Here is a 6,100-nt window from a genome sequence, read left to right on the forward strand (position 1 = left end):
TGTGAAGTCCTCAGAGTTCTCGACCGTTTTTTTTTTCTCTCACTGGGCTCTCAATAGTTGCCTGCTTTTATTTTTAGTAAGGTGCATAGTCTGGGGGCTTTAACCCATTAATCTTCAGGGCATGATGTAATAATAATAGATATTATCTATTGATATATTAATGATATATTAATTGTGCATGCTCTGATACAGAAATTGATTGAAGTCGTTTCTAATTTTTGGTGAAGGTTTGCACAAGTGACAAGTCCTCTTCAGGATCTTAGACCAAGCCAACTACTCTGGGATCCTAGTAACCGGTGATGTAAAGAGTGTCTCACTTGAGGTATGTGAAAGGAACTTGATTTTCATCTAGTGCTGAGTACACAACACATGAAAAACATTGCCTTTAATGTGCCCCAAATTGCATTTGTAGAAGGCAGAAATCAAAAATCCCTAGTCACTTTTGAAAACATTGTCCTGAACCAATAAATAAAGCAGGTTGTCAATACATTTATTTCCCTAAGTTACTTAGGTGCTTCTGAAAATTCTACCCAACCATGAAAACAGATTACAATAGTAATTCATACTTTCACAGAACTTTCTACCCAAGGTTCTCAAACATCAATAGTAATTGATAGGAAAGTATAAATCCCATTTTTATATAAACCAGAAATAGAAGCACAGATAAATTAAGTAATTCGCCCATGTCCCACAGAAATTCTACTGCAGAACTGGAAGCAGAACTCAGTGCTGAAATGCTGGCCCCACTCAAGTTAATAGGAAAACTTCCATTAACTTCAGTGAACCGGGATTTCAGCTTCGATTTCCTGAATTCTGCGACATCTGTTTTAACACAAAGACCATCCATCCACACTGCAGAAGTGGGGAACAGAAATGTTATTGTTTTAATAAGATTTATTTCATTTGAAGTAGGAGATGTAATCTATATTTTCCTGATATCTTGCTTCTGAGACTTCTTGTCAAATCACTTCTCTTCTTCTAGATCAGGATGCTTTTCTTAAATAAAAAATTAAGTCATATAGAAAATGCTATGCCGTAAGGGATGTACAAAAGCAACAGTTCTTAGGGTTCATAAAACTGTTTAAAAGCATTTCATGTACTGTACTTAGAGTTATCTTCCTAAGAACGTATCACATAGCACTGTTACCCATTTCCTATCTTAATATTTCCCATATGCAAAATAAAAGTACTGTATATAGCAATACCCATTCTTTTAAATCTCTGTCGTCAGTAATGTTCAGCTACATTCTGGGTGCAACATTGCTACAAAAAATCTTTTGACAATCAGATATGAATTAGGTTAAACAGTGAAGGAAAAACATCTTCTCATGCTGCTTCCCTCTTTTCTTTAATGAGTGTCATCAAAAATGGCCCTGCCATCATCTGCTACAATGAAATTCCTCATATGTTCATAATGCAGTGTTGGAATCTCTAAAATTGTCCCCCATAGGTTCCAGCTGAGCCCCTGAAGGTTCATTTCAGTTTAATTTCACCAATCAGAAAGGGACGGTTATTTTTTCCTGCTCAGCATCTTTTTCATGTACATTCAACACACATACACACTCCCTCCCTTCCAATTGCACTGAAGTTCAGAGTAGCTCTGACCATTCCTGCACGCGAACACAGATCTACACAACATCACAATGCATAAGACCCTAGATGGGTCATTCGCTTCAAGTCAATTTATTCACATTTGCAATGGTAAGATTGATTTTTCTCCTGAATTTCTGAGTTTATTTAACTGATTTCAGTAACTGCCAAGGAGGTGGGGGCTGAGAACGTCTTCAAGGTTGCTGTCATTTGGAATTTTATGTCCTTCATTTTCTTTCACTCTGTATGCCTGTCACATCGGCTTAACTGTGAGTAGCATACTAGCCAGTACCTCTGGCATACTGTATATTAATAGAATATTGATATAGCCCAAATACTGTTGTGGGATTCATCATTTGGTAAATCCTCTGCCGTCTGCAGTTTTACAGAGCCGTTTAATTAGCAATTTTACAACCTCCTATTCTCTCATTAAATTAATTAATAATTAAGTTCAAATATAGGCATCTTTAATGTCATAATTATATTTCAGTTTTATGGTCACCAGAGTTTAGCTCATTAGGCTAGGCACTCATAAACCGGAGCTCTGTTTAGGAGCTGAGGCACTGCCGTACAGGTAGACTGCTTCCGTTTGGTATTTTAATCTCTCTCTCCCTTTTGCTCTCTCCCCCCTCCATTCTCTTTCTATATAAGCGCTGGCATTTTCCTGTGACAGTTGTGTTTTTTTCCTTCATTTAAAAGGTTTAAAACCACCACCACCACCAACAAAACACCAACAGCCCACAATACACAGGTCCTCAGAGGCTCCCTGTTACTCATCACTGGAACAGCATTTTGACACCGATCTACAGTACATCTGTTCCCTGTAAATATCAGGAACTACCACCTTCAATCACTGGCATTCAGCAGAAGCAAAACACATATAGCATAGTATCTATCACATTGTAGTCCTATTTGACCATATGATTTATAAAGACAGAGGACTTACTAATGGCATTTCTCACAGTATGATTGTTTTATATTTAGGAGATTTATTTCGGGTATTATCACTGATTAAACCAGCTTAGTTGAGAAGGCAAAGCAAAACTTCGCTTTGAAAATGTTCTAACTTAATTTTGTTTGCCTTCACATAACCGGGACAGCACTAATTATCTCTTTAGTGTAGCTCATGTTTCTAATGTAATTCATATGTAAATTATAATCTAATTCATATGGGAATGTTTGTGTTCCTTGAATATTCTCAGTAATGAGCACAAACAGTGAATTGAAACTGTTTAGAAATGAAAACTTTACGTTGCCTTTTTCAAACTGTCTTTGATTTGTTTTGGTTTGTTGTTTCTTTTACAGATCTTGTTTCGATTGAATGGTTAAAGCCAATATTTTCAAACTCCGGTGCCTAAATTTATATGCTTAATTCTATATTTATGCACCTTGATAAGGGGCCTTTTTTGTTTTGTTTTTTCCCCTGAGCGCACCCTGCTTCTCTGTCCATTAGGCCACTTTCATTTAGGCTCCTATATGTTATTATTATGCATACTGCTATAGCACTCACATGTTGCAGCCATGGACCAGGAGTCCATTGAGCTAGAGCTCTGGCACAGAAGATAATTATGGTCCCAGATGTATTTGCCTTACTTTAGTTTCAAGACACTGGCCTAAAAAATTTAATGAAATTTGAATTTTCAATCTCATACCTTTTGCACCTTTCAAACTTTTTTTTCTCTGAAACTGTGAAAATGTTCCCTACAACACCACTCCTCACAACCCTACCTGTAGCTCTGTACAAAAATTTGAACCAAGCTCTCTCTGGTGTCTCAGGCGCCAGAGACCTATAACCACTAAACTACAGCTGTTCATTTCCTCCTATCTTGCTCAATCTTCTTCCACCTTGCCACATCTTCACCTATCTTTTTCCAAATCATTTTTAATTTTATCTTCCCATTGTTACTTTGGTCTGCCTTGGGTCTGATATCCCCTGCTTCAACTCCCCAAAATTTGCCTGACATGCCTTCTCTCATTGGTTCTCCCATTTTATTCTCTGCACTCATATATTGCTCAAGGCATGAGGGGTGCTGACAGATGTGGGGGGAAAATGCTGAAGAAGCACATTAGTTTGACCCAGCTCTGCAGCATCTATAGATTGGGTGCTTCAGCAGGGCTTTTTGGCACTTTTATCTAATAGCTGATTCAATCAGCTATTAGATAAAAGTGCCAAAAAAGCCCCACTAAAGCCCCACTAAATCACCCAATCTATACAGACATTGGGTGAGCCAGGTCCAGTTATCGTAGTGCCTCTTCTGGTCATGCATGGGGCTCAGCACAGGGGCAGGCAGAGTTTATGGTAAAGCACCGGGACTTTTTCTTACATCTGTAAGCAGCCCAGGTCTTTTGTAAAGGTCCACAAGCTCCTGATTCTAGCCCACCTAACATAAAGTAATCTTTTCTGATAGGTAAGTAAAATCTCACCTTTAATCTCATTATCAGAATAAAAAATAGGCAAGTAGAGACTGGCCTTGATCTGGTAACTGTTCAACAGAGTTTGGAAAATGGAACCTTATAAAAGCATCAATTCAATCCAAAGCAAATTCCTTTAGCACTCACCAACAAAAGAAAAAAAGAAAAAGAAGCCAGAAACCTCCTTCTCTGGCCTTGGATTGCAATAGAGAAATTCAAAATATACATCACTGCACATGTAACCATCAGACAACATAAATGGTAGGAAGCAAAGGGGTGCAAAGAGGCAGGAAGACTGTAGAACTTCAATTAAAGTGTTATTTATACAAAGTAGCAGGTGAGTTATCAAAAGTTGATGTAATTTACTATGTCCTAGACTGAAAGCTGTAGCTGAAAGTGCCCCTGATAATCCATAAGCAAAGCTTCACTTTACATATTAAGGAATTAATAAAATAGTGTAGCGGTTCCCAAACTGTGGTATGCATACCTCCAGTGGTACACAGACAACCTGTGAGTGGTACGTGCACAGGCAGTAGAAGGCTGGGGAGGAGGGGGCATGCAGACACAAACACCCACTTGCAGCCTGCTGCAGGTTGCCAGGAATGCAGCCCAGCTGTGTGTGGAGCAGCGCCCAGCAGGTAAGTGTGTGAGAGGGAAGGGGTGTGGGGGAGAGAAGGGGCAGAAAGGCAGATCAAGGCCCCCACAGTGAGGGAGCGAGTAGCGCAGAGGGAGGGACAGGGGCTGGGGTGAATGGGGCCCCAGAGCAGGTTGTGGGGTGGTCAGAGCCCTGGGTGGCTTGTCCAGGGGTGCGGGTGGGCTCCTGCCACTGTACATACCCCAGGGGAGTCACGGAGGACATGTGCCCCCCAGATTTGTGCACAGGGTGGAGGTGGAGTGCCTGCTTCTGCTGCTGTTGCCTCAGGAGCTACGTGCAACGACATGTGCCTTCCACCACCAGGCAGGCATGGGACATAGCTCAGCCAGCGTGCAGGAGGCACCTGGCATTGTGCGTCGCTCCTGAGGCAATATCAATGGGGTGCAGAGGCCAGTGCACAGCCTGCCTCCACCCCATGTACAAATCTGGGGGGCATGTGCCCCCCATGCATCCCCTGGCCTGTGCACAGTGGCGGAAGCCCCCCTCCCTCCTCCCCCCCCCGCGGTGTCCCTGGAGGAGAAGCCCAGGACTCCAGCTTTCCCACAACTTGCCTCAGGGCCCCATTCATCCCTGCCCCTGCCCCTGCCTCCATTTTAATATATAGTCTGTTACCTATGTATATGAAAAATTTGCCGGTGGTACTAAGGCTGTATTATTTTAAATTAGTAATATGCAATCTGTCAGAGTTTGGGAACCATTGAAATAATGCATTTCTTTCATATCCTGAGGGAAATATCTTTGTGTTTGCACCACCAATACCACCTCTCCACCCTCTCTGAGCTAAAACAGCTGTGTTCCTGGAAGAGGAGTCAGGTCCAAAATAGCTATTTTGGGGAGCATGAGCTGCCAAGGGCTTCACAGGAGTTCATATGGAGTGCATCCTCTCACATTGAACCCCATACCTCTTGTTAGCTTGACTAATATAAATTGAGAGGATACTAGAGACCTCCAGTATGACAGTAGTGCCATATACAAGAGGACTGTTGAAAGGAAAAAAAGCTAATGAGGGAGGGCATTAAAAGACCTTGTGGAAGAAAATTCTTAACATGTCTGTTTTGCTCGTTGCTGACCTTGAAATACGCTGTGGGCAGGATATAGAGAGAGCTTTTAAGATTACCATATTTTTCACATATTGCGTAATTTCAAATAAGACATGCACCTTGTTTTGGGAAGGCAAAATAAAATAAAAATTATTGTTTCAGAGTCATGGCTCCTCAGCCAAAATCTTCTGCCAATTTGGCAGTGGTTGTGGGAGAAGTAAACCCTGAGCAGCCACGGGAGCAAGTAAAACTGAAGAGTAAACTCCACCCCTGCTGCATGTGGCCAGAGGGGAGTATAGCCTCCAGCAGCTGTTTCAGCATCTCTATGCTTCTATTCTGGCACAGAAATCAGCTCCCTCACAGACATGAACCCCAATTTTGGTTGGCTAATTTTTGTAGGGAA

At 41.5% G+C, this 6,100-nt stretch overlaps 1 long non-coding RNA gene across 1 annotated transcript in view; it reads left to right on the forward strand.

Annotated features, from left to right (window-relative positions):
• The first annotated feature begins 222 nt into the window (after nucleotides 1-222).
• Nucleotides 223-6,100, forward strand: part of LOC112550922 — a 9,627-nt gene continuing 3,749 nt past the window's right edge. Inside the window, exons 1-2 of the long non-coding RNA XR_003095003.1 lie at nucleotides 223-322; nucleotides 1,752-1,859. This is a non-coding gene — a long non-coding RNA (uncharacterized LOC112550922). The remainder of the gene's footprint in view (nucleotides 323-1,751; nucleotides 1,860-6,100) is intronic.

Source organism: Alligator sinensis, unplaced genomic scaffold (genome assembly GCF_000455745.1).
Source record: "Alligator sinensis unplaced genomic scaffold, ASM45574v1 scaffold747_1, whole genome shotgun sequence".
Lineage (NCBI taxonomy): Eukaryota > Metazoa > Chordata > Crocodylia > Alligatoridae > Alligator > Alligator sinensis.